The following is a 9920-nucleotide window of genomic DNA, read 5'->3' on the forward strand; positions in this document are numbered from 1 at the left end:
AGCAGCAGGCTTTATGAAAGCTGAATAACAGGCCCCTCTCATTCCAAACCCCTCCACAGTACAATGGATATATGATGGCTCAGACCCTGAGTCATCCTCTCAAACCAAGAAAGACAGGCACAGCTTTTTAGAAGAAGAACAAAACAGTAGGCTACTAGAAATGTCTATAGGAACCCACCTGTTGACCTTAACATCAACGTGCGTGCAGTTCATAAAGTGAACAACAGGTAGCTAGCATTTCTTTGCTGAGATCACCATTCCACGGTTAGCGAGACTCTGTTTTCCCCCACACTGCACAGTACGTGTCTTGTTTTCAAAAGCATCCTTGCATATATGGTGAATGAGTACGTCACCTTTAAATGTGTATTGATTTTCAATGTCCTACTAGCCCTGCTAGAATAACATATAAAATAACCTGTTGTTTCTTCACTGTGTGGGCACTGCACTGCATGAGTTTGTTTGTGTCTTTGTCTCTGTGCGTGTAAATGTGCACGTGTGAGAGAGCAGGTTTAGGGCAAAAGGTGCTCCACAATAGTGTACACATTCTTTGTCCACAGGCGGTATTAGAAGGTCAGACATCCATACAGTGTTTGACGTCCAAACTGCTTTCAGCCAACAGCCATCATGGGTTCCTCTTTTGTTCTTGTCAAATCTTTAATGGTCTCAGACCATTTTCATAGACCCAGGGGTGACAGGGTCTGTCGATATTAACACGTTTCTTCCCTTTGTTTCTTTGCTTGTACTGCACAGGTGAAAAATAATGATTTGTCCCTCTTTGTAACAGTAAACCAATGAAGTAAGATCCCCTAACTTGTCAGTATCAATTTCATTAGTGTCATAACTTTTTCAATAGTGTGATGGAAGTCACAGTGAAATGATGTGGGAGTCACGTTAAAAAGACAGACAAAATCCCATTAAAACAAACCTCTATTGCTACTTGTTTGTTTTATGGTTGTTTCAGAGAGAACATATGTTATATAAATCATTCTCCACTGGGGGAAAACCTACATTAAGGGATTTCAGACTTTATGCCTCGGCAGGGCAAAATAAGTAGAAATGTTCTTAGTCGATCCACTAGACGAGGGATCGGATTTGATGGCTTGAAATGTTGTTTGTCTTTTGCCTAAAGCAATCAACCTCTCAGATGTCTGCACTCAGTGTTACAGACGCACTGTAGCTCCTCCTGGAAATGCAAGATAACACAGGGAAAAAGATTCCTCGTTCTCGACTAAAAAAGTTTGAACATGCGTTAAGATGTCTCAATTTTTACATAAGATCATACACAACACACAACAAAATTATAAGAATTCTTAGGTAGAATCTATTGGTTGTAAGTGTGTTATTTTACTGTTCAGCACACACACATTGTCGATGACAAGATTTATGTCAGTTGTTACCAACAAATGCTCTGTGTGGTGGCTAATTTCTGCATTAACAAATGAGGAGAGTTACAAACTTCACACACACAAGTCAGAGTTATACTTAAAACTACATCTTTAATAATTAAGATGCTTTTGCAAAAGCACTTGACCTTCAATGAACCATTGAAAAGTGATTACACCCAAAATCCACCCCTCTCAACGTACATGACGAACAACAGATCTTAGGAACAGTTCACAAAGGTTAAGTTTTGTATGAAAGATATCTATAAAACATAGCAGACAGCAACTGCTGTATCAACAGTGTTCATTGTATAGACCAGTATCTGGTCCTCCTACCCCAAACTGGAACCGTCTCTCCCTGGTACGGTATAGAACAGACCCATTAGCTCATCCAATGGCATAAATCAATTGACAACTCTAGATACTCCCATCTCAAGTAAACCCCCTCTTGACTCCACTCCTGGACAAGCTCACTGAGGGGAGTGACTTGCGCACAGACATTGTGGAGACAAATAATTGGTTCCCCATTAATCATATCATCCCTTCACATGGTTTAACAGATAGATTCATATATGAAGTCAATGTTCCATTTTGTCCTCCCTGTCTGATATTCTGCATAGCAACAGAGATATGTCAAAGACAAGTCTGACCTCTCCCCTCTCTGGGCCCCAAGTGACTGAGCCCCAGCTAAGGGAACAGTGCAACTAAAAGACACCAGAGTCCAAAGGATACATTCTAATGACAAGTATCTCACATAAGCATATTATGCAAATAAAACATCTTAATTATCTATGTTACCCAACTAATTCTGATTCATCCACCACATCTGATGTGAATAACAATGGTCTACATCTATTTGAGAAATAAATAAATGTGTAAATCAGCCTCTGTTATTCTAGTAAATTGCCCATCGGTGGAGGTTGAAGAAATTCCTGTAAAATACCTTTTTGATGAGATGTTGTTGAAAACAGAAAATAAAACAATTATAATCTGTTAAACAAACAAACTAGAACAGATTTTCCCTCCATGAAAAATACAATCTGTAAAACTAACAGAGCAGAAAGAAGTCTCATCAATGGGACCTGCCTTGCTGCAGCTTACTATGGCCGATTCTATTGGCAATTTTGATTGCTTCTGTAATTGACTGGAGGACCCTCAATTCCAGAGTATACACTTCTCTGACAGCATGCATGTGATCAGAATGAAACCTTGCCCATTATCCAAGTAACACACTCTCAACTTCCAAGGCTTATCTATGGCAGTACTTGTAGTTGGCAGTAGTTGGTCTGCCAGTACTCTCACAACACTGTCATGGAAGTAACACGAATGACCACAGTACTCTAACAACACTGCCATAAAAGTAACACAAATGACCAAATACAGCTGTGTTTGATGTAATTTGTTGACTGGCAAAACTACCCATTTATGTTGTAACATAATCTTAATATCCAAGTGGTTTTAATTGAGAAGATTTAATGGGCCAATCAGCAGTTGAAACAATAACAAAGGGTTATTGAGGCTATACAGTGTTTGTTTACATTTACATTGTTTAGAAACATTGGAGTAAAACAAGTGTACATTTTGGGGTTCTGATGGAGTACAACAGTTAAAACTCTTAGATGTAAAGTCCCCTGTTTTGGGGACTTGCGTGATTCTGGTACTGTTTCTGACCAACATTTGCACGTATAAATAGATCTGTGGACACAGTAGATCGAAATGGCTTGCATTAAGCGACGGCCCTGGTTCCCACAGATACAATAGTATATTGTCTGAGCCTGTGTGACGTAGGATGTGAAATCTGAAATCACTTGAAGCTGGGAGGTCCCTCCTACCATTTTATTCGATATTCCGACTGTCCGTCAACTCCTGGCTGAATCCTATGTCATAGCCTATTGACAAAGCACATGCCTGCAATCCTTACATCGTAGCGCAGCAGGAGAGAGTGGTTTCATCACTGTAGCACATTCAGAGATCAATTTCTAGGCATTCATCTACAAAAATGTATTGATTCTAAGCACAAAACACGTACTGATTAAAATTAGATGAAAGGCGAGTTCCTAACGAGTTCAAGAAGCCAAGCTAGAGCTCTGTGAGACGTTAACAGTGATGGGAGAAAACGTTTGATCAAGAGAGACCATTAGAAAATATGCACATTTTCTCTAACACTAAATATACAAATATGTACAGTATTTTCCAGTTATAAGGAAGGTGAAATCTTATACTTAGTAATTTTATAATTTGATTATACCATATTTAGAAAGGATATAAGTCATTTCAAGCCTTATTCATACATTGAATAGGAAATACATAATTTAAAATATTTCATATTTTTATCGTATTTGTGTCCTTGAGCTTGTGTCCTCAGAATAACTATTTTTATGGCCCTCTCATGATAAATAATACATACAGTACCAGTCAACAGTTTGGACACAACTACTCATTCTAGGGTTTTTCTTTATTTTGACTATTTTCTAGATTGTAGAATGATAGTGAAGACATCAAAACTATGAAATAACAAATATGGAATCATGCAGTAACCAAAAAAGTGTTAAACAAATCAAAATGTATTTTAGATTTTAGATTCTTCAAAGTAGCCACCCTTTGCCTTGATTACAGCTTTGCACACTCTTGGCATGCTCTCATCCAGCTTCACCTGGAATGCTTTTCCAACAGTCTTGAAGGAGTTCCCACATATGCTGAGCACGTGTTGGCTGCTTTTCCTTCACTCTGCGGTCCAACTCAACCCAAACCATCTCAATTGGGTTAAGGTTGGGTGATTGTGAAGGCCAGGTCATCTGATGCAGCACTCCATCACTCTCCTTCTTGGTAAAATAGCCCTTACACAGCCTGGAGGTGTGTTGGGTCATTGTTCTGTTGAAAAACAAATGATAGTCCTACTAAGTGCAAACCAGATGGGATGGTGTATCGCTGCAGAATACTGTGGTAGCCATGCTGGTTAAGTGTGCCTTGAATTTTAAATAAATCACAGACAGTGTCATCAGCAAAGCACTCCCACACCATCACACCTCCTCCTCCATGCTTCACGGTGGGAACCACACATGCAGAGATCATCCATTCACCTACTCTGCGTCTCACAAAGACACGGTGGTTGGAACCAAAAATCTCAAATTTGGACTCATCAGACCAAAGGACAGATTTCCACCGGTCTAATGCCCATTGCTCGTGTTTCTTGGCCCAATCAAGTCTCTTTTTCTTATTGGTGTCCTTTAGTAGTGGTTTATTTGCAGCAAGTCGACCATGAAGGCCTGATTCACGCAGTCTCCTCTGAACAGTTGATGTCGAGACGTGTCTGTTACTCAAACTCTGTGAAGCATTTATTTGGGCTACAATTTCTGAGGCTGGTAACTCTCATGAACTTATCCTCTGCAGCAGAGGTAACTTTGGGGCTTCATTTCCTGTGGCAGTCCTCATGAGAGCCAGTTTCATCATAGCGCTTGATGGTTTTTGCAACTGCACTTGAGGAAACTTTCAAAGTTTCCTCATTACTTTACGTCTTAAAGTAATGATGGACTGTCATTTCTCTTTGCTCATATGAGCTGTTCTTGCCATCATATGGACTTGGTATTTTACTAAATAGGGCTATCTTCTGTATACCACCCCGACCTTGTCACAACGCAACTGGCTCAAACGCATTAACTTTAACAAGGCACACCTGTTAATTAAAATGTTTTCCGGATTACTACCTCATGAAGCTGGTTGAGAGAATGCCAAAAGTTTGCAAACCTGTCTTTTTTGTTGTTGTTTTACCTTTATTTAACTTGGCAAGTCAAATTCTTATTTACAGTGACGACATACCATCAAGGCAAAGGGTGGCTACTTTGAATAATCTCAAATATAAAGTATATTTTGATTTGTTTATCACTTTTTTGGTTACTACATGATTCCATATGTGTTATTTTATTGTTTGGATGTCTTCACTATTTTTCTACAATGTAGAAAATAGTACAAATAAAGAAAAACCCCTGAATGAGTAGGTGTGTGCAAACTTTTGACTGGTACTGTGGATTACATTTTGATTGCATTTAGTTACATTTAACTGGTTTTAAATTAAGCTCATGAGGCATTTATAAGTTATGTTCTTCAAAGATCAATGGGTACAATACCACAATTGATGTAGTAACTGCTGATTGCCCCATTAAGAGACTTTGGTATTTTGTTATTTTATTTGCTTTGGTTTTTATTTATCCCCCAGTCTGGAATAAACTATTAGGAACCTGAGAGCAGATCATCTGAATGGATGCTTCCAATATGAATTCCTGATCGTAAATTGTAATCGTAATGCACTTTCGCATATCAATGGGGCAATAATCGTAATATTGCGGTGGGGTTGACACTAATGAATTTCCTACTGATGATGAGTTGAACACATTTTCCTTAGATTGATGATAGCATTAAGCAGCAGAATTAACATTCTCTAAATGAAAAGCTATGATTTCCATTACTATTGTCCCGCTTTACACAGGGAATTCTCACTCACTGTTGTTGCCTGTGTGAATGTTGTGATCATCACCAGTTTAATCACCAGTTTAAGCGCCTAACCCACAGGATGTCTTGCTCTAACACTGCCAGGGAAGAATGCCAGGGGTGTTGAGTTACTTCTGCCATGGCACACAGTATTATATCTGCCTAACATCACCAAACAATAACATTTTGGAGTGACAAGGTGTTTCACCCGCAGTTATTGTCAAGTTGTTTGTTTTAAGTACAAAGACTTTTTGCCAGGAACATAGACCTCTCAATACTGCTTAATGTAGTTTGGGGACAACATCCTGTTGACTTCAATAACTCTGTGTTTGTATCAAGCTGACATCTGCAAAACAGTCATCCTACTTAATATTCTCTGTATGCTCTTGACTTGCCTAGAGTGCTTGAGAGTAATGAGGCACGATGATTTTTCGCATATAATTGTATATATTTTGGATTTTATTTATTTATACTTTGAAATCATTATCTTTTGTCCAACCTCCAAGTATACTATTACCAAACCTTTCTTTCAAAAATAACTAATGATATTTACACAGCATATCAACGAGCCTCTTTGACAACTCAGATATGCACTGAAAATGAAATCCAGAGCTTTCAGCTCAATTCTCAAAACCAAAGAATCAACAGCAAGGGGGTTTTATGTATTTTTCTTGCACATTCAGTTTATGCTTTAGTATGGGAGAGTACGGAGAGAGGGACCAGTTGTCGCTGTGTAGGTTGTCACAGTGTTCATAAATAACAAATCTTGAGGGTGCTGTCAGCTTCAGAAAACTTTTGAGATAGGGACAACTTTCTGCTTTTCGTGACCAAGGAAATGTTTTTCATTGTTGTTGTTGTTGGTTATGTCATTACTGTTAAACTGTCATTAAATCACACAGGCAGTCAGTTTAAACTACTGTATCAATTCTCATGTAGAGCCATGAGTATAGAGAATCTTCAGAAATATTTTGCATAAGCATTAGCTGTACATCTCACAGAGACCATCAGTCAACTGCACAAAAGTTCCCCTGCTTTGACACCAAGATTACTCAGAATAAGCTAACGTGTTCATGAAGTGAAAGTAACATAAGTTCCTTATGTCTTCTTTGGAGAAGTTTTTCATGCGGAGTTCTGCACCAGTCAGCCAGTCAGGAGAAAAATGGGCCACATGACACGAGTTAAAAAAACAGATTATGTAAGAAAGGGCCTTGAGGTTTTTCTGTAGTTCTTTTAGATTGCTTCCCAGTTGAGGGATGCTCCTCTGAATAAAAATACTTCCTTTCCAAAGTTATTTTCCTATTCCCTTTTTCTGCAAAGTATTCGACATCCAAGCAGAAGAGTGGTACAAGGATGAGCCTGCGGTGGTTTAGCAGAGTGCTTCTTTTCCAGCGCAGATGTGACATGCCTCATCAGGCTCCAAGTTATAGAGCTGATTTGTAGGAGCTGAATCAATATTAGAGAGACGTTTTAACACCAACTCCCTTTCTTGACAATCTTCCACTTCTCAAAGAAGTTTCTCTTGGTAGAAAAAAAAATCATTAAAACACTCAAACAGACCCTCAGCTTGAATATAAGACAGTTCATCTTTCATCAAACGATGCTCTTCTTGAACACAACTTCAGCACAACTGCAGCCCTAAGCACAACGTAATGGGTGACATAAGCAATAATGACAGAGCAGTGTCACAGTTGGTGGTGATGAATGATGCAGCAGCAAAGCCTTGTGAGTCAGCCCCCAGATGAGCCTGTCATTGTTAGCTCGACTATGGTGGAATATTGACAGCATTATAGGCCTATAAACTCTAAACTATATTGCCCACTGTATGTCAACTTCCATGCTCTCCCTTTGACAGCATGAGGTGCGGTAGGCATATTGATGGACGGTTCCAATCAAATGAAAATGATGGATCAAACAAATTCATGTACATGTTGACTTCAGATTATGCACTTGAAGGCCCAATTAAAAACCAGTTTATTCAGAGGAGAGTTTGTCGGTGGGTAAAGGTGGAGAGCAGCCAACATGTTGATCCATCCTCTGCAGCTGTTCCCTTCACTTTAGAGAGGCACTCCAGATCACATATACCACTGAATAACAAATATTGTTTGCAGGGAATCATGTCAAGAAAGGATGAAAATAAACAGTCAAAGTGTTCTTTTCCAAACCCTGTTTACGTGAGTCTCTGTGGGAGATCTGAGTTATGCTTGCTATCTGTTGTTAAAGGATGTAAATGAACATTACAAGTTATGATGGTCTAACTGAGGCATTCTCAAGAGTCACCAAGTGAGTGAGTGGGCACTGTATATTACTGAAGGTGTGAGACTGACCTTATTTTCTTCCACAGCTATTGCCAGGGCCATACGGGACTCCAGCCAGGACAACTTTCTCTCTGATCTGATTACCCTGCATTAACTGTGACTGTAACTCAATCAGAACTTGGGCCCAATGTTTGCCTGGAATACATAAACCTTTTCTACCCCTTTAGTAAAGATTGCCATTGACATTAACGCATCTGTTGAGGCGGCTCTCACTGCAGGGAATAGTCTTCATTTTCATTTCCTCTCATTTACATGTGGATTTCAGCACCACAACCATGCTGAGATGTAAATGTAATTAGTGTGAAGGAAAACAAACAAATACTCATTGAGTAGTTAACCCAGAATGTTATTATTATTTACACTATTCAGCCATATGCTGCGTCAAGTGTGATCAACTGGATACTGGATTGTTGGAATAATTCGTTTGTTGATGGTTGATATTTTATTTTCTTAAAGAGAGAGAGGGAGTGAAGGCTTACTGCTGTTGCAGTTTTATCTAGGTGATTTGCAAGATTGAGTTGGACAACTAAAAAGTGGCCAACTTACATTCATGTCTCAACCTTAAGTCTGCTCTCACAGCCAACTGTTGTTCAATTACAAGTTGTCGATAGAAATTACTCCCTAAATCCATCAGTGTAGGAAGTATTAAAAACCAAATATTGCTTTTCTGTTCTCATAACAAATGAGACGGACCTCTCATTACATGTTTCATCTCTCAATATTGGCTTACATTTCTGTAGATCAACATATCATTGGATAGGTGTTCATTGAATTACAGTACAACAGTGAGATTACCTAAAAATACTGCATGTGTTTTTATTCTGTTTATGTATAAGCTGTGCCTTGACAATACACTTCCTGGACTGTGTCACTGTGTCTGATCACAGAGATTTATCTTTTCCTGCTATGCATAAACTCAGGGAGAGGGAGATGTGGAGAGAGGGAGAGAGAGTAAAGGAGAGAACACCATTGTAGTGCAGAAGAGCCAAGGTCATTCAGATTGAGACATTAAATCAGCCTCCAGAGACAGACTTACATTAAAGATGCACTATGCAGAACTTGCTCCGCCATTTCCTGGTTGCAAAAATTAGAATAGGTCGCCTTATTTCAGTTTACGTGATAAAATAAGCAAGTGTAGAAAATCATTGTACCATCTAAACTACTGTGAAATATATTTTCCATAAGCAAAAATATTATATATTCAGCTTTTTGAAGCTGGTGTACAAAATCAAAAGACGCAAAAACAAAACTTAAGAACGGGAATCATAAAAATAGTGCACATAGAACAGATCTTAGACTTGCATTCCATGAGAATGACAGATCTATAACATACATTTCTATGTGAATTTGGTCAGGTCACCCAAAGAGTTACATATTGCAGCCTTAAATAACAGTAAAGAATTTTCACTTGGCAGCTATGACTTATAGCTCTATTTGGCTGCTTGATTGCTGGATGAGGGAAATTAGTATTGCTTTAATATGGGGAAATAGGGCTCTCTATCACATACACACTGCTTACTGGACTTGTACAATACCAGGTAGTATATATTACTATATAATAATTTAATACTATTACTATATTATACTATATATAGTACCAGTCAAACGTATGGACACACCTACTCATTTCAGGGTTTTTCTTTATTTTTACTATTTTCTACATTGTAGAAAGTAGCCACCCTTTGCCTTGATGACAGCTTTGCACACTCTTGGCATTCTCTCAACCAGCTTCATGAGG

The sequence above is a fragment of the Salmo salar genome, chromosome ssa01 (assembly GCF_905237065.1).
Source record: "Salmo salar chromosome ssa01, Ssal_v3.1, whole genome shotgun sequence".
NCBI lineage: Eukaryota > Metazoa > Chordata > Actinopteri > Salmoniformes > Salmonidae > Salmo > Salmo salar.